The following is a 19,839-nucleotide window of genomic DNA, read 5'->3' on the forward strand; positions in this document are numbered from 1 at the left end:
TCCCCTGCCCTCTCCCCGTACACTCCCCTGCCCTTTACCCGTACACTCCCCAGCTCTCTCCCCATAAACCCGTACACTCCCCTGCCCTCTCCCCTTACACTCCCCTGCCATCTCCCCGTACACTCCCCTGCCATCTCCCCGTAACCCCGTACACTCCCCTGCCCTCTCCCCGCACACTCCACTGCCCTCTCCCCGTACACTCCCCTGCCCTCTCCCCGTACACTCCCCTGCCCTCTCCCCGTAACCCCATACAATCCCCTGCCCTCTCCCCGTACACTCCCCTGCCCTCTCCCCGTACACTCCCCTGCCCTCTCCCCTTAACCCCGTACACTCCACTGCCCTCTCCCCGTACACTCCCCTGCCCTCTCCCCGTACACTCCCCTGCCCTCTCCCCGTAACCCCGTACACTCCCCTGCCCTCTCCCCGTAACCCCGTACACTCCCCTGCCCTCTCCCCGTAACCCCATACAATCCCCTGCCCTCTCCCCGTACACTCCCCTGCCCTCTCCCCTTAACCCCGTACACTCCACTGCCCTCTCCCCGTACACTCCTCTGCCCTCTCCCCGTACACTCCCCTGCCCTCTCCCCGTACACTCCCCTGCCCTCTCCCCGTACACTCCCCTGCCCTCTCCCCTTTACCCCATACACTCCCCTGCCCTCTCCCCGTACACTCCCCTGCCCTCTCCCCATAGCCTTGCACACTCCCCTGCACTCTCCCCGTAGCCCCTTACACTCCCCTTGCCCTCTCCCCGTACACTCCCCTACCCTGTTCCCCGTACACTCCCCTGCCCTCAACCCGTAACCCCCGTACACTCCCCTGCCCTCTCCCCCGTACACTCCTCTGCCCTCTCCCCGTACCCTCCCCGACCTCTCCCCGTACATCCCCTGCCCTCTCCCCGTACACTCCCCTGCCCTCTCCCCGTACACTCCCCTGCCCTCTCCCCGTACACTCCCCTGCCCTCTACCCGTACACTCCACTGCCCTCTCCCCGTACACTCCCCTGCCCTCTCCCGTACACTCCCCTGCCCTCTCCCCGTACACTCCCCTGCCCTCTCCCCTTACCCCATACACTCCCCTGCCCTCTCCCCGTACACTCCACTGCCCTCTCCCCATAGCCCTTGTACACTCCCCTGCACTCTCCCCGTAGCCCCTTACACTCCCCTTGCCCTCTCCCCGTACACTCCCCTACCCTGTTCCCGTACACTCCCCTGCCCTCAACCCGTAACCCCGTACACTCCCCTGCCCTCTCCCCGTACACTCCCCTGGCCCTCTCCCCGTACACTCCCCTGACCTCTCCCCGTACACTCCCCTGCCCTCTCCCCGTACACTCCCCTGCCCTCTCCCCGTACACTCCCCTGCCCTCTCCCCGTACACTCCCCTGCCCCTCTACCCTTACACTCCACTGCCCTCTCCCCGTACACTCCCCTGCCCTCTCCCCGTACACTCCCCTGCCCTCTCCCCGTCTCCCTGTACACTCCCCTGCCCTCTCCCCGTACACTCCCCTGCCCTCTCCCCGTACACTCCCCTGCCCTCTCCCCATACACTCCCCTGCCCTCTCCCCGTCTCCCTGTACACTCCCCTGCCCTCTCCCCGTACACTCCCCCTGCCCTCTCCCCCGTACACTCCCCTGCCCTCTCCCCGTCTCCCTGTACACTCCCCTGCCCTCTCCCCGTACACTCCCCTGCCCCTCTCCCCGTACACTCCCCTGCCCTCTCCCCATACACTCCCCTGCCCTCTGCCCGTACACTCCCCTGACCACTCCCCATACACTCCCCTGCCCTCTCCCCGTACACTCCCCTGCCCTTTCCCCGTACACTCCCCAGCTCTCTCCCCATAAACCCGTACACTCCCCTGCCCTCTCCCCTTACACTCCCCTGCCATCTCCCCGTACACTCCCCTGCCATCTCCCCGTAACCCCGTACACTCCCCTGCCCTCTCCCCGCACACTCCACTGCCCTCTCCCCGTACACTCCCCTGCCCTCTCCCCGTACACTCCCCTGCCCTCTCCCCGTAACCCCATACAATCCCCTGCCCTCTCCCCGTACACTCCCCTGCCCTCTCCCCTTAACCCCGTACACTCCACTGCCCTCTCCCCGTACACTCCCCTGCCCTCTCCCCGTACACTCCCCTGCCCTCTCCCCGTAACCCCGTACACTCCCCTGCCCTCTCCCCGTAACCCCGTACGCTCCCCTGCCCTCTCCCCGTAACCCCATACAATCCCCTGCCTCTCCCCGGTACACTCCCTGCCCTCTCCCCTTAACCCCGTACACTCCACTGCCTCTCCCCGTACACTCCTCTTGCCCTCTCCCCGTACACTCCCCTGCCCTCTCCCACGTACACTCCCCTGCCCTCTCCCCGTACACTCCCCTGCCCTCTCCCCTTTACCCCATACTCCCCCTGCCTCTACCCCGTCACTCCCCGGCCCTCCCCCCATAGCCTTGCACACTCCCCTGCACTCTCCCGTAGCCCCTTACACTCCCCTTGCCCCTCTCCCCGTACACTCCCCTACCCTTTCCCGTACACTCCCCTGCCCTCACCCGTACCCCCGTACACTCCCCTGCCCCTCCTCCTCCGTACACTCCTCTGCCCCTCCCCGTACACTCCCCGACCTCTCCCCGACACTACCCCTGCCCTCTCCCCGTACACTCCCCTGCCCTCTCCACGTACACTCCCCTGCCCTCACCCCGTACACTCCCCTGCCCTCTACCCGTACACTCCACTGCCCTCTCCCCGTACACTCCCCTGCCCTCTCCCCGTACACTCCCCTGCCCTCTCCCCGTCTCCCTGTACACTCCCCTGCCCTCTCCCCGTACACTCCCCTGCCCTCTCCCCGTACACTCCCCTGCCCACTCCCCATACACTAATCTGCCCTCTCCCCGTCTCCCTGTACACTCCCCTGCCCTCTCCCCGTACATTCCACTGCCCTCTCCCCATACACTCCCCTGCCCTCTCCCCGTACACTCCCCTGCCCTCTCCCCGTCTCCCATTACACTCCCCTGCCCTCTCCCCGTACACTCCCCTGCCCTCTCCCCGTACACTCCCCTGCCCTCTCCCCATACACTCCCCTGCCCTCTGCCCGTACACTCCCCTGACCACTCCCCATACACTCCCCTGCCCTCTCCCCGTACACTCCCCTGCCCTTTCCCCGTACACTCCCCAGCTCTCTCCCCATAAACCCGTACACTCCCCTGCACTCTCCCTTACACTCCCCTGCCATCTCCCCGTACACAACCCCCTGCCATCTCCCCGTAACCCGTACGCTTCCCCTGCCCCTCATCCCCGCACACTCCACTGCCCCTCTCCCCCGTAACCCCGTACAACACCCCTGCCCTCTCCCCGTACACTCCCCTGCCCTCTCCCCGTACACCATCCCCCTGGCCCTCTCCCCGTACACTCCACTGCACTCACCCCGTAACCCCGTACATTCCCCTGTCCTCTCCCCTTAGCCCCGTACACAGCCCTGCCCTCTCCCCCGTAACCCCGTACCCTCACCTTCCCTCTCCCCGTACACTCCCATGCCTCACCCCGTAACCCCGTACACTCCCCTGCCCTCTCCCATTAGCCCCGTGCACTCCCCTGCCCACTACCCGTACACTCCACTGCCCTCTCCCCGTACACCCCCTGCCCTCTCGCCGTAACACTCCCCTGACCTCTCCCCATAAGCCCGTACACTCCCTGCCCTCTCACCTTAAACCCGTACACTCCCCTGCCCTCTCCCCATACACTCCCCTGCCTCTCCCCGTACCCCGTACATTCCCCTGCCTTCTCCCCGTACACTCCCCTGCCCTCTCCCCATAGCCTTGTACACTCCCCTGCCCTCTCCCCATACACTCCCCTGACCTCTCCCCGTACACTCCCCTGCCCTCTCCCCGTACACTCCCTGCCCTCTCCCCGTACACTCCCTTGCCTTCTCCTCGTACACTCCCCTGCCCTCTCCCCGTACACTCCCTGGCCCTCTCCCCGAACACTCCCCCTGCCCTCTCCCCCGTACACTCCCCTGCCCTCTCCCCATAGCCTTGTACACTCCCCCTGCCCTCTCCCCGTACACTCCCCTGCCCTCTCACCGTACACTCCCCTGCCCTCTCCCCGTACACTCCCCTGCCCCTCTCCCGTACACTCCCCTGCCCTCTACCCTTCTCCCCGTACACTCCCCTGCCCTCTCCCCATACACTCCCCTGCCCTCTCCCCGTACACATCCCTGCCCTCTACCCGTACACTCCCCTGCCCTCTCCCCGTACACTCACCCGCCCTCTCCCCGTACACTCCCCTGCCCTCTCCCCATAACCCCGTACACTCCCCTGCCCTCTCCCCGTACACTCCACTGCCCTCTCCCTGTAACTCCGTACACTCCCCTGCCCTCTCCCCGTACAGGCCCCTGCCCTCTCCCCGTACACTCCACTGCCCTCTCCCTGTACACTCCCCTGCCCTCTCCCCGTAACCCCGTACACTCCCCTGCCCTCTCCCCTTAGGCCCGTACGCTCCCCTGCCCTATCCCCGTTACCCCCGTACACTCCCCTGGTCTCTCCCCTTAGCCCCGTACACTCCCCTGCCCTCTCCCCGTAACCCCGTACACTCCCCTGCCCTCTCACCGTAACCCCGTACACTCCCCTGCCCTCTCCCCGTACAGTCCCCTGCCCTCTCCCCGTACACTCCCCTGCCCTCTCCCCGTACACTCCCCTGCCCTCTCCCCGTTAACCCATACACTCCCCTGCCCTCTCCCCGTACACTCCCCTGCCCTCTCCCCATAGCCTTGTACACTCACCTGCACTCTCCCCCTAGCCCCGTACACTCCCCTGCCCTCTCCCCGTACACTCCCCTGCCCTCAACCCGTAGCCCCGTACACTCCCCTGCCCTCTCCCCGTACACTCCCTTGCCCTCTCCCCGTACACTCCCCTGCCCTCTCCCCGTACACTCCCCTGCCCTCTCCCCATAACCACATACACTCCCTTGCCCTCTCCCCGTACACTCCCCTGCCCTCTCCCCGTACACTCCCCTGCCCTCTCCCCATACACTCCCCTGCCCTCTGCCCGTACACTCCCCTGACCACTCCCCATACACTCCCCTGCCCTCTCCCCGTACACTCCCCTGCCCTTTCCCCGTACACTCCCCAGCTCTCTCCCCATAAACCCGTACACTCCCCTGCCCTCTCCCCTTACACTCCCCTGCCATCTCCCCGTACACTCCCCTGCCATCTCCCCGTAACCCCGTACACTCCCTTGCCCTCTCCCCGCACACTCCACTGCCCTCTCCCCGTCTCCCATTACACTCCTCTGCCCTCTCACCGTACACTACCCTGCCCTCTCCCCGTACAATCCCCTGCCCTCTCCCCGTACACTCCCCTGCCCTCTCCCCGTACACTCCACTGCCCTCTCCCCGTACACTCCCCTGCCCTCTCCCCGTAACCGAATGCACTCCCCTGCCCTCTCCCCGTACACTCCCCTGCCCACACCCCGTGCACTCCACTGCCCACTCCCCGTACACACCCCTGCCCTCTCCCCGTACACTCCCCTGCCCTCTCCCCGTACACTCCCCTGCCCTCTCCCCCATAACCCCATACACTCCCCTGCCCTCTCCCCGTATACTCCCCCGCCCTCTCCCCGTAACCCCGTACAGTCCCCTGCCTTCTACACGTACACTCCACTGCCCTCTCCCCGTACATTCCCTGCTCTCTCCCCTTAACCACATACACTCCCCTGCCCTCTCCCCGTACACACCCCTGCCCTCTCCCGTACACTCCAATGCCCTCTCCGTACCTCCCCTGCCCTCTCCCGCACACTCCCCTTGCCCTCTCCACGTTACACTCCTGCCCTCCTCCCGTCCACTCCCTGCCCCTCTCCCCGTATCCACGTACACTCCCCTGCCCTCTCCACATAGCCCCGTACATCTCCCCTGCCCTCTCCCGTACACTCCCCTGCCTTCTCCCCGTACACTCCCTTCCCTCTCCCCATAGCCACGTACACCCCCTGCCCTCTCCCCGTACACTCCCCTACTACTCTCCCCGTACACTCCCCTTGCCCCTCTCCCCGTACACTCCCTTACCCTCTCCCCTTCACTCCCCTACCCTCTCCCCGTACAAATCCTCTGCCCTCTCCACATAGCCCATACACTCCTGCCCTCTCCCGTACCTCCCCTGCCTTCTCCCCGTACACTTACCCTTCCTCTTCCCCATAGCCCCGTACACTCCCTGCCCTCTCCCCGGTACACTCCCCTACCCTCTCCCCGTACACTCCCCTGCCCTCTCCCCGTACACTCCCCTGCCCTCTCCCCGTACACTCCCCTGCCCTCTCCCCGTACACTCCCCTGCCCTCTCCCCGTACACTCCCCCCCTCTCCCCACACACTCCCCTGCCCTCTCCCCGTACACTCCCCTGCCCTCTCCCCGTACCACTCCCCTGCCCTCTCCCTAACCCCGTACACTCCCCTGCCCCTCTCCCCTAACCCCGTACACTCCCCTGCCCTCTCCCCGTACACTCCCCTGCCTTCTCCCCGTACACTCCCCTGCCCTCTCCCCATACCCCGTACACTCCCCTGCCCTCTCCCCGTACACTCCCCTGCCCTCTCCCCGTACACTCCCCCCCTCCTCCCCGTACACTCCCCTGCCCTCTCCCCGTACACTCCCCTGCCCTCTCCCCGTACACTCCTCTGCCCTCTCCCCTAGCCCCATACACTCCCCTGCCCTCTCCCCCGTACACTCCCCTGCCTTCTCCCCCGTACACTCCCCTTCCCTCTCCCCATAGCCCCGTACACTCCCCTGCCCTCTCCCCGTACACTCCCCTACCCTCTCCCCGTACACTCCCCTGCCCTCTCCCCGTACACTCCCACTGCCCTCTACCCGTACACTCCCCTGCCCTCTCCCCGTACACTCCCCTGCCCTCTCCCGCACACTCCCCTGCCCTCTCCCCGTACACTCCCCTGCCCTCTCCCCGTCCACTCCCCTGCCCTCTCCCCGTAACCACGTACACTCCCCTGCCCTCTCCCCGTACACTCCTCTGCCCTCTCCACATAGCCCCGTAAACTCCCCTGCCCTCTCCCCGTACACTCCCCTGCCTTCTCCCCGTACACTCCCCTTCCCTCTCCCCTTAGCCCCGTACACTCCCCTGCCCTCTCCCCGTACACTCCCCTACCCTCTCCCCGTACACTCCCCTGCCCTCTCCCCGTACACTCCCCTGCCCTCTCCCCGTACACTCCCCTGCCCTCTCCCAGTACACTCCACTGCCCTCTCCCTGTAACTCCGTACACTCCCCTGCCCTCTCCCCGTACACTCCCCTGCCCTCTCCCCGTACAGGCCCCTGCCCTCTCCCCGTACACTCCACTGCCCTCTCCCTGTACACTCCCCTGCCCTCTCCCCGTAACCCCGTACACTCCCCTGCCCTCTCCCCTTAGGCCCGTACGCTCCCCTGCCCTATCCCCGTTACCCCGTACACTCCCCTGGTCTCTCCCCTTAGCCCCGTACACTCCCCTGCCCTCTCCCCGTAACCCCGTACACTCCCCTGCCCTCTCCCCGTAACCCCGTACACTCCCCTGCCCTCTCCCCGTACAGTCCCCTGCCCTCTCCCCGTACACTCCCCTGCCCTCTCCCCGTACACTCCCCTGCCCTCTCCCCGTTAACCCATACACTCCCCTGCCCTCTCCCCGTACACTCCCCTGCCCTCTCCCCATAGCCTTGTACACTCACCTGCACTCTCCCCCTAGCCCCTTACACTCCCCTGCCCTCTCCCCGTACACTCCCCTGCCCTCAACCCGTAGCCCCGTACACTCCCCTGCCCTCTCCCCGTACACTCCCTTGCCCTCTCCCCGTACACTCCCCTGCCCTCTCCCCGTACACTCCCCTGCCCTCTCCCCGTACACTCCCTTGCCCTCTCCCCGTACACTCCCCTGCCCTCTCCCCGTACACTCCCCTGCCCTCTCCCCATACACTCCCCTGCCCTCTGCCCGTACACTCCCCTGACCACTCCCCATACACTCCCCTGCCCTCTCCCCGTACACTCCCCTGCCCTTTCCCCGTACACTCCCCAGCTCTCTCCCCATAAACCCGTACACTCCCCTGCCCTCTCCCCTTACACTCCCCTGCCATCTCCCCGTACACTCCCCTGCCATCTCCCCGTAACCCCGTAGACTCCCCTGCCCTCTCCCCGCACACTCCACTGCCCTCTCCCCGTCTCCCATTACACTCCTCTGCCCTCTCACCTTACACTACCCTGCCCTCTCCCCGTACAATCCCCTGCCCTCTCCCCGTACACTCCCCTGCCCTCTCCCCGTACACTCCACTGCCCTCTCCCCGTACACTCCCCTGCCCTCTCCCCGTAACCGAATGCACTCCCCTGCCCTCTCCCCGTACACTCCCCTGCCCACACCCCGTGCACTCCACTGCCCACTCCCCGTACACTCCCCTGCCCTCTCCCCGTACACTCCCCTGCCCTCTCCCCGTACACTCCCCTGCCCTATCCCCATAACCCCATACACTCCCCTGCCCTCTCCCCGTATACTCCCCTGCCCTCTCCCCGTAACCCCGTACAGTCCCCTGCCTTCTACACGTACACTCCACTGCCCTCTCCCCGTACATTCCCTGCTCTCTCCCCTTAACCACATACACTCCCCTGCCCTCTCCCCGTACACTCCCCTGCCCTCTCCCCGTACACTCCCCTGCCCTCTCCCCGTACACTCCCCTGCCCTCTCCCCGCACACTCCCCTGCCCTCTCCCCGTACACTCCCCTGCCCTCTCCCCGTCCACTCCCCTGCCCTCTCCCGTAACCACGTACACTCCCCTGCCCTCTCCACATAGCCCCGTACACTCCCTGCCCTCTCCCCGTACACTCCCCTGCCCTTCTCCCGTACACTCCCCTTCCCCTCTCCCCATAGCCCCGTACACGCCCCTGCTCTCTCCCCATACACTCCCCCTACCCTCTCCCCGTACACTCCCCCTGCCCTCTCCCCGTACACTCCCCTACCCTCTCCCCGTACACTCCCCTACCCTCTCCCCCGTACACTCCTCTGCCCTCTCCACATAGCCCCATACACTCCCCTGCCCTCTCCCCGTACACTCCCCTGCCTTCTCCCCGTACACTCCCCTTCCCTCTCCCCATAGCCCCCGTACACTCCCCTGCCCTTTCCCCGTACACTCCACCTACCCTCTCCCCGTACACTCCCCTGCCCTCTCCCCGTACACTCCCCTGCCCTCTCCCCGTACACTCCCCTGCCCTCTCCCCGTACACTCCCCTGCCCTCTCCCCGCACACTCCCCTGCCCTCTCCCCGCACACTCCCCTGCCCTCTCCCCGTACACTCCCCTGCCCTCTCCCCGTCCACTCCCCTGCCCTCTCCCCGTAACCACGTACACTCCCCTGCCCTCTCCACATAGCCCCGTACACTCCCCTGCCTTCTCCCCGTACACTCCCCTTCCCTCTCCCCATAGCCCCGTACACTCCCCTGCCCTCTCCCCGTACACTCCCCTACCCTCTCCCCGTACACTCCCCTGCCCTCTCCCCGTACACTCCCCTACCCTCTCCCCGTACACTCCCCTACCCTCTCCCCGTACACTCCTCTGCCCTCTCCACATAGCCCCATACACTCCCCTGCCCTCTCCCCGTACACTCCCCTGCCTTCTCCCCGTACACTCCCCTTCCCTCTCCCCATAGCCCCGTACACTCCCCTGCCCTCTCCCCGTACACTCCCCTACCCTCTCCCCGTACACTCCCCTGCCCTCTCCCCGTACACTCCCCTGCCCTCTCCCCGTACACTCCCCTGCCCTCTCCCCGTACACTCCCCTGCCCTCTCCCCGCACACTCCCCTGCCCTTTCCCCGTACACTCCCCTGCCCTCTCCCCGTCCACTCCCCTGCCCTCTCCCCGTAACCACGTACACTCCCCTGCCCTTTCCCCGTACACTCCTCTGCCCTCTCCACATAGCCCCGTACACTCCCCTGCCCTCTCCCCGTACACTCCCCTGCCTTCTCCCCGTACACTCCCCTTCCCTCTCCCCATAGCCCCGTACAATCCCCTGCCCTCTCCCCGTACACTCCCCTACCCTCTCCCCGTACACTCCCCTGCCCTCTCCCCGTACACTCCCCTGCCCTCTCCCCGTACACTCCCCTGCCCTCTCCCAGTACACTCCCCTGCCCTCTCCCCGTACACTCCCCTGCCCTCTCCCCGTACACTCCCCTGCCCTCTCCCCGTCTCCCTGTACACTCCCCTGACCTCTTCCCGTACACTCCCCTGCCCTCTCCCCGTAACCCCATACACTCCCCTGCCCTCTCCCCGTACACTCCTCTGCCCTCTCCCCGTAACCCCGTACACTCCCCTGCCCTAACCCGTACAGTCCCCTGCCCTCTCCCCGTACACTCCTCTGCCCTCTCCCCGTAACCCCGTACACTCCCCTGCCCTCTCCCCGTACACTCCCCTGCCCTCTCCCCGTACACTCCCCTGCCCTCTCCCCGTACACTCCCCTGCCCTCTCCCCGTACACACCCCTGCCCTCTCCCCGTACACTCCCCTGCCCTCTCCCCGTACACTCCCCTGCCCTCTCCCCGTACACTCCCCTGCGCTATCCCCGTACACTCCCCTGCCCTCTCCCCGTACAATCCCCTGCCCTCTCCCCGTAACCCCGTACAATCCCCTGCCCTCTCCCCGTACACTCCCCTGCCCTCTCCCCGTACACTCCCCTGCCCTCTCCCCGTTACCCCGTACAGTCCCCTGCCCTCTCCCCGTTACCCCGTACTCTCCCCTGCCCTCTCCCCGTAACCCCATACACTCCCCTGCCCTCTCCCAGTAACCCCGTATACTCCCCTGCCCTCTCCCCGTAACCCCATACACTCCCCTGCCCTCTCCCCGTACACTCCCCTGTCCACTCCCCGTGCACTCCACTGCCCTCTCCCCGTATACTCCCCTGCCCTCTCCCCATACAATCCCCAGCCCTCTCCCCATGCAATCCCCTGCCCACTCCCCGTACACTCCCCTGCCCTCTCCCCGTAACCCCATACACTCCCCTGCCCTCTCCCAGTAACCCCGTATACTCCCCTGCCCTCTCCCCGTAACCCCATACACTCCCCTGCCCTCTCCCCGTACACTCCCCTGCCCACTCCCCGTGCACTCCCCTGCTCTCTCCCCGTAACTCCGTACACTCCCCTGCTCTCTCCCCGTAACCCCGTACACTCCCCTGCCCTCTCCCCGTACACTCCCCTGCCCTCTCCCCGTACACTCCCTGCCCTCTCCCCGTACACTCCCCTGCCCTCTCCCCTTAACCCCGTACCCTCCCCTGCCCTCTCCCCCTAACCCCGTACACTCCCCTGCCCTCTCCCCGTAACCCCGTACACTCCCCTGCCCTCTCCCCGTACACTCCCCTGCCCTCTCCCCGTACACTCCCCTACCCTGTTCCCGTACACTCCCCTGCCTTCAACCCGTAACCCCGTACACTCCCCTGCCCTCTCCCCGTACACTCCCCTGCCCTCTCCCCGTACACTCCCCTGACCTCTCCCCGTACACTCCCCTGCCCTCTCCCCGTACACTCCCCTGCCCTCTCTCCGTACACTCCCCTGCCCTCTCCCCGTACACTCCCCTGCCCTCTACCCTTACACTCCACTGCCCTCTCCCCGTACACTCCCCTGCCCTCTCCCCGTACACTCCCCTGCCCTCTCCCCGTCTCCCTGTACACTCCCTGCCCTCTCCCCGTACATTCCCTGCCCTCTCCCCGTACACTCCCCTGCCCTCTCCCCATACACTCCTCTGCCCTCTCCCCGTCTCCCTGTACACTCCCCTGCCCTCTCCCCGTACACTCCCCTGCCCTCTCCCCGTACACTCCCCTGCCCTCTCCCCGTCTCCCTGTACACTCCCCTGCCCTCTCCCCGTACACTCCCCCTGCCCTCTCCCCGTACACTCCCCTGCCCTCTCCCCATACACTCCCCTGCCCTCTGCCCGTACACTCCCCTGACCACTCCCCATACACTCCCCTGCCCTCTCCCCGTACACTCCCCTGCCCTTTCCCCGTACACTCCCCAGCTCTCTCCCCATAAACCCGTACACTCCCCTGCCCTCTCCCCTTACACTCCCCTGCCATCTCCCCGTACACTCCCCTGCCATCTCCCCGTAACCCCGTACACTCCCCTGCCCTCTCCCCGCACACTCCACTGCCCTCTCCCCGTAAACTCCCCTGCCCTCTCCCCGTACACTCCCCTGCCCTCTCCCCGTAACCCCATACAATCCCCTGCCCTCTCCCCGTACACTCCCCTGCCCTCTCCCCGTACACTCCCCTGCCCTCTCCCCTTAACCCCGTACACTCCACTGCCCTCTCCCCGTACACTCCCCTGCCCTCTCCCCGTACACTCCCCTGCCCTCTCCCCGTAACCCCGTACACTCCCTGCCCTCTCCCCGTAACCCCGTACACTCCCCTGCCCTCTCCCCGTAACCCCATACAATCCACTGCCCTCTCCCCGTACACTCCCCTGCCCTCTCCCTTAACCCCGTACACTCCACTGCCCTCTCCCCGTACACTCCTCTGCCCTCTCCCCGTACACTCCCCTGCCCTCTCCCCGTACACTCCCTGCCCTCTCCCCGTACACTCCCCTGCCCTCTCCCCTTTACCACATACACTCCCCTGCCCTCTCCCCATACACTCCCCTGCCCTCTCCCCATAGCCTTGTACACTCCCCTGCCCTCTTCCCCGTACACTCCCCTACCCTGTCCCGTACACTCCCCTGCCCTCAACCCGTAACCCCATACACTCCCCTGCCCTCTCCCCGTACACTCCTCTGCCCTCTCCCCGTACACTCCCCGACCTCTCCCCGTACACTCCCCTGCCTTCTCCCCGTACACTCCCCTGCCCTCTCCCCGTACACTCCCCTGCCCTCTCCCCGTACACTCCCCTGCCCTCTCCCCGTACACTCCCCTGCCCTCTACCCGTACACTCCACTGCCCTCTCCCCGTACACTCCCCTGCCCTCTCCCCGTACACTCCCCTGCCCTCTCCCCGTCTCCCTGTACACTCCCCTGCCCTCTCCCCGTACACTCCCCTGCCCTCTCCCCGTACACTCCCCTGCCCTCTCCCCATACACTCCCCTGCCCTCTGCCCGTACACTCCCCTGACCACTCCCCATACACTCCCCTGCCCTCTCCCCGTACACTCCCCTGCCCTTTCCCCGTACACTCCCCAGCTCTCTCCCCATAAACCCGTACACTCCCCTGCCCTCTCCCCTTACACTCCCCTGCCATCTCCCCGTACACTCCCCTGCCCTCTCCCCGTAACCCCGTACACACCCCTGCCCTCTCCCCGTACACTCCCCTGCCCTCTCCCCGTACACTCCCCTGCCCTCTCCCCGTACACTCCACTGCACTCACCCCGTAACCCCGTACATTCCCCTGTCCTCTCCCCTTAGCCCCGTACACTCCCCTGCCCTCTCCCCGTAACCCCGTACACTCACCTTCCCTCTCCCCGTACACTCCCATGCCCTCACCCCGTAACCCCGTACACTCCCCTGCCCTCTCCCATTAACCCCGTACACTCCCCTGCCCTCTCCCCGTACACTCCCCTGCCCTCTCCCCGTACACCCCCTGCCCTCTCGCCGTACACTCCCCTGACCTCTCCCCATAAGCCCGTACACTCCCCTGCCCTCTCACCTTAAATCCGTACACTCCCCTGCCCTCTCCCCATACACTCCCCTGCCCTCTCCCCTTAACCCCGTACACTCCACTGCCCTCTCCCCGTACACTCCCCTGCCCTCTCCCCGTACACTCCCCTGCCCTCTCCCCGTAACCCCGTACACTCCCCTGCCCTCTCCCCGTAACCCCGTACACTCCCCTGCCCTCTCCCCTTAACCCCATACAATCCCCTGCCCTCTCCCCGTACACTCCCCTGCCCTCTCCCCTTAACCCCGTACACTCCACTGCCCTCTCCCCGTACACTCCTCTGCCCTCTCCCCGTACACTCCCCTGCCCTCTCCCCGTACACTCTCCTGCCCTCTCCCCGTACACTCCCCTGCCCTCTCCCCTTTACCACATACACTCCCCTGCCCTCTCCCCATACACTCCCCTGCCCTCTCCCCATAGCCTTGTACACTCCCCTGCCCTCTCCCCGTACACTCCCCTACCCTGTTCCCGTACACTCCCCTGCCCTCAACCCGTAACCCCATACACTCCCCTGCCCTCTCCCCGTACACTCCTCTGCCCTCTCCCCGTACACTCCCCGACCTCTCCCCGTACACTCCCCTGCCCTCTCCCCGTACACTCCCCTGCCCTCTCCCCGTACACTCCCCTGCCCTCTCCCCGTACACTCCCCTGCCCTCTACCCGTACACTCCACTGCCCTCTCCCCGTACACTCCCCTGCCCTCTCCCCGTACACTCCCCTGCCCTCTCCCCGTCTCCCTGTACACTCCCCTGCCCTCTCCCCGTACACTCCCCTGCCCTCTCCCCGTACACTCCCCTGCCCTCTCCCCATACACTCCCCTGCCCTCTCCCCGTCTCCCTGTACACTCCCCTGCCCTCTCCCCGTACACTCCACTGCCCTCTCCCCATACACTCCCCTGCCCTCTCCCCGTACACTCCCCTGCCCTCTCCCCGTCTCCCATTACACTCCCCTGCCCTCTCCCCGTACACTCCCCTGCCCTCTCCCCGTACACTCCCCTGCCCTCTCCCCATACACTCCCCTGCCCTCTGCCCGTACACTCCCCTGACCACTCCCCATACACTCCCCTGCCCTCTCCCCGTACACTCCCCTGCCCTTTCCCCGTACACTCCCCAGCTCTCTCCCCATAAACCCGTACACTCCCCTGCCCTCTCCCCCTGCACTCCCCTGCCCACTCCCCGTACACTCCCCTGCCCTCTCTCCGTAACCCCGTACACTCTCCTGCCCTCTCCCCGTACACTCCCCTGCCCTCTCCCGTACACTCCCCTGCCCTCTCCCCGTACACTCCCCTGCCCTCACCCCGTAACCCCGTACATTCCCCTGTCCTCTCCCCTTAGCCCCGTACACTCCCCTGCCCTCTCCCCGTAACCCCGTACACTCACCTTCCCTCTCCCCGTACACTCCCATGCCCTCACCCCGTAACCCCGTACACTCCCCTGCCCTCTCCCATTAACCCCGTACACTCCACTGCCCTCTCCCCGTACACTCCCCTGCCCTCTCCCCGTACACCCCCTGCCCTCTCGCCGTACACTCCCCTGACCTCTCCCCATAAGCCCGTACACTCCCCTGCCCTCTCACCTTAAATCCGTACACTCCCCTGCCCTCTCCCCATACACTCCCCTGCCTCTCCCCGTAACCCCTTACATTCCCCTGCCCTCTCCCCGTACACTCCCCTGCCCTCTCCCCATAGCCTTGTACACTCCCCTGCCCTCTCCCCATACACTCCCCTGACCTCTCCCCGTACACTCCCCTGCCCTCTCCCCGTACACTCCCCTGCCCTCTCCCCGTACACTCCCCTGCCCTCTCCCCTTCTCCCCGTACACTCCCCTGCCCTCTCCCCATACACTCCCCTGGCCTCTCCCCGAACACTCCCCTGCCCTCTCCCCGTACACTCCCCTGCCCTCTCCCCATAGCCTTGTACACTCCCCTGCCCTCTCCCCGTACACTCCCCTGACCTCTCCCCGTACACTCCCCTGCCCTCTCCCCGTACACTCCCCTGCCCTCTCCCCGTACACTCCCCTGCCCTCTACCCTTCTCCCCGTACACTCCCCTGCCCTCTCCCCATACACTCCCCTGGCCTCTCCCCGAACACTCCCCTGCCCTCTCCCCGTACACTCCCCTGCCCTCTCCCCGTACACTCCACTGCCCTCTCCCCGTACACTCCCCTGCCCTCTCCCCATAACCCCGTACACTCCCCTGCCCTCTCCCCGTACACTCCACTGCCCTCTCCCTGTAACTCCGTACACTCCCCTGCCCTCTCCCCGTACACTCCCCGCCCTCTCCCCGTACAGGCCCCTGCCCTCTCCCCGTACACTCCACTGCCCTCTCCCTGTACACTCCCCTGCCCTCTCCCCGTAACCCCGTACACTCCCCTGCCCTCTCCCCTTAGGCCCGTACGCTCCCCTGCCCTATCCCCGTTACCCCGTACACTCCCCTGGTCTCTCCCCTTAGCCCCGTACACTCCCCTGCCCTCTCCCCGTAACCCCGTACACTCCCCTGCCCTCTCACCGTAACCCCGTACACTCCCCTGCCCTCTCCCCGTACAGTCCCCTGCCCTCTCCCCGTACTCTCCCCTGCCCTCTCCCCGTACACTCCCCTGCCCTCTCCCCGTTAACCCATACACTCCCCTGCCCTCTCCCCGTACACTCCCCTGCCCTCTCCCCATAGCCTTGTACACTCACCTGCACTCTCCCCCTAGCCCCTTACACTCCCCTGCCCTCTCCCCGTACACTCCCCTGCCCTCAACCCGTAGCCCCGTACACTCCCCTGCCCTCTCCCCGTAGACTCCCTTGCCCTCTCCCCGTACACTCCCCTGCCCTCTCCCCGTACACTCCCCTGCCCTCTCCCCGTTCACTCCCTTGCCCTCTCCCCGTACACTCCCCTGCACTCTCCCCGTACACTCCCCTGCCCTCTCCCCGTCTCCCCGTACACTCCCCTGCCCTCTCCCCATACACTCCCCTGCCCTCTCCCCGTACACTCCCCTGCCCTCTCCCCATGCACTCCCCTGCCCTCTGCCCGTACACTCCCCTGACCACTCCCCGTACACTCCCCTCCCCTCTCCCCGTACACTCCCCTGCCCTCTCCCCGTACACTCCCCAGCCCTCTCCCCATAAACCCGTACACTCCCCTGCCCTCTCCCCGTACACTCCCCTGCCATCTCCCCGTACACTCCCCTGCCATCTCCCCGTAACCCCGTACACTCCACTGCCCTCTTCCCGTACACTCCACTGCCCTCTCCCCGTAACCCCGTACATTCCCCTGTCCTCTCCCCTTAGCCCCGTACACTCCCCTGCCCTCTCCCCGTAACGCCGTACACTCACCTACCCTTTGCCCGTACACTCCCATGCCCTCTCCCCGTAACCCCGTACACTCCCCTGCCCTCTCCCCGTACACTCCCCTGCCCTCTCCCCTTAACCCCATACACTCCCCTGCATTCTCCCCGTACACTCCCCTGCCCTCTCCCCGTACACCTCCCTGCCCTCTCCCCGTACACTCCCCTGCCCTCTCCCTGTAACCCCGTACACTCCCCTGCCCTCTCACCTTAACCCCGTACACTCCCCTGCCCTCTCCCCGTACACTCCCCTGCCCTCTCCTCGTACACTCCCCTGCCCTCTCCCCATCCACACCCCTGCCCTCTCCCCGTAACCCCGTACACTCCCCTGCCCTCTTCCCGTACACTCCCCTGCCCTCTCCCCATAGCCTTGTACACTCTCCTGCACTCTCCCCGTAGCCCCTTACACTCCCCTGCCCTCTCCCCGTACACTCCCCTGCCCACAACCCGTAGCCCCGTACACTCCCCTGCCCTCTCCCCGTACACTCCCCTGCCCTCTCCCCGTACACTCCCCTGCCCTCTCCCCGTACACTCCCCTGCCCTCTCGCTGTACACTCCCATGCCCTCCTCCCGTACACTCCCCTGCCCTCTTCCCGTCTCCTCGTACACTCCCCTGCCCTCTCCCCGTACACTCCCCTGCCCTCTCCCCGTAACCCCATACACTCCCCTACCCTCTCCCCGTACACTCCACTGCCCTCTTCCCGTAACCCCGTACACTCCCCTGCCCTCTCCCCGTACACTCCCCTGCCCTCTCCCCGTACACTCCCCTGCCCTCTCCCCGTAACCCCGTACACTCCCCTAACCTCTCCCCGCACACTCCACTGCCCTCTTACCGTACCCCCGTACACTCCCCTGCCCTCTCCCCGTACACTCCCCTGCTCTCTCCCCGTACACTCCCCTGCCCTCTCCCCGTACACTCCCCTGCCTCTCCCCGTTACCGCATACACTCCCCTGCCCTCTCCCCGTACACTCCCCTGCCCTCTCCCCATAGCCTTGTACACTCCCCTGCACTCTCCCCCTAGCCCCTTACACTCCCCTGCCCTCTCCCCGTACACTCCCCTACCCTGTTCCCGTACACTCCCCTGCCCTCAACCCGTAGCCCCGTACAATCCCCTGCCCTCTCCCCGTACACTCCCCTGCCCTCTCCCCGCAAACTCCCCTGCCCTCTCCCCGTACACTCCCCTGCACTCTCCCCGTACACTCCCCTGCCCTCTCCCCGTATACTCCCCTGCCCTCTCCCCGTACACTCCCCTGCCCTCTCCCCATACACTCCCCTGCCCTCTCCCCGTCTCCCCGTACACTCCCCTGCCCTCTCCCCGTACACTCCCCTGCCCTCTCCCCATACACTCCCCTGCCCTCTCCCCGTACACTCCCCTGCCCTCTCCCCGTACACTCCCCTGCCCTCTCGCCGTACACTCCCCTGCCCTCTCCCCGCAACCCCGTACACTCCCCTGCCCTCTCCCCGTACACTCCCCTACCTTCTCCCCTTACACTCCCCTGCCCTCTCCCCATACACTCCCCTGCCCTCTGCCCGTACACTCCCCTGCCCTCTCCCCGTACACTCCCCAGCCCTCTCCCCATAAACCCGTACACTCCCCTGCCCTCTCCCCGTACACTCCCCTGCCATCTCCCCGTACACTCCACTGCCATCTCCCCGTAACCCCGTACACTCCCCTGCCCTCTTCCCGTACCCTCCCCTGCCCTCTCCCCGTACACTCCCCTGCCCTCTCCCCGTACACTCCACTGCCCTCCCCCGTAACCCCGTACATTCCCCTGTCCTCCTCCCTTAGCCCCGTACACGCCCCTGCCCTCTTCCCGTACACTCCACTGCCCTCTCCCCGTAACCCCATACACTCACCTACCCTCTGCCCGTACACTCCCATGCCCTCTCCCCTTAACCCCGTACACTCCCCTGCCCTCTCCCCGTACACTCCCCTGCCCTCTCCCCGTACACCCCCCTGCCCTCTCCCCGTACACTCCCCTGCCCTCGCCCCGTAACCCCGTACACTCCCCTGCCCTCTCACCTTAACCCCGTACACTCCCCTGCCCTCTCACCTTAACCCCGTACACTCCCCTGCCCTCTCCCCGTACACTCCCCTGCCCTCTCACCTTAACCCCGTACACTCCCCTGCCCTCTCACCTTAACCCCGTACACTCCCCTGCCCTCTCCCCGTACACTCCCCTGCCCTCTCCCCGTACACTCCCCTGCCCTCTCCCCGTACACTCCCCTGCCCTCTCCCCGTACACTCCCATGCCCTCTCCCCGTACACTCCCCTGCCCTCTCCCCGTCTCCCCGTACACTCCCCTGCCCTCTCCCCGTACACTCCCCTGCCCTCTCCCCATACACTCCCCTGCCCTCTCCCCGTACACTCCCCTGCCCTCTCCCCATACACTCCCCTGCCCTCTCCCCGTACACTCCCCTGCCCTCTCCCCGTACACTCCACTGCCCTCTCCCTGTACACTCCCCTGCCCTCTCCCTGTAACCCCGTACACTCCCCTGCCCTCTGCCCGTACACTCCCCTGCCCTCTCCCCGTACACTCCCCTGCCCTCTCCCCGTACACTCCCCTGCCCTCTCCCCGTACACTCCACTGCCCTCTCCCCGTACACTCCCCTGCCATCTCCCCGTACACACCCTTGCCATCTCCCCGTAACCCCGTACACTCCCCTGCCCTCTCCCCGTACACTCCACTGCCCTCTCCCCGTAATCCCGTACACTCCCCTGCTCTCTCCCCATACACACCCCTGCCCTCTCCCCGTACACTCCCCTGCCCTCTCCCCGTACACTCCACTGCCCTCTCCCCGTACACTCCCCTGCCCTCTCCCCGTACACTCCCCTGCCCTCTCCCCGTACACTCCCCTGCCCTCTCCCCGTACACTCCACTGCCCTCTTCCCGTACAATCCCCT

This window comes from Carcharodon carcharias, chromosome 19, assembly GCF_017639515.1.
Source record: "Carcharodon carcharias isolate sCarCar2 chromosome 19, sCarCar2.pri, whole genome shotgun sequence".
NCBI lineage: Eukaryota > Metazoa > Chordata > Chondrichthyes > Lamniformes > Lamnidae > Carcharodon > Carcharodon carcharias.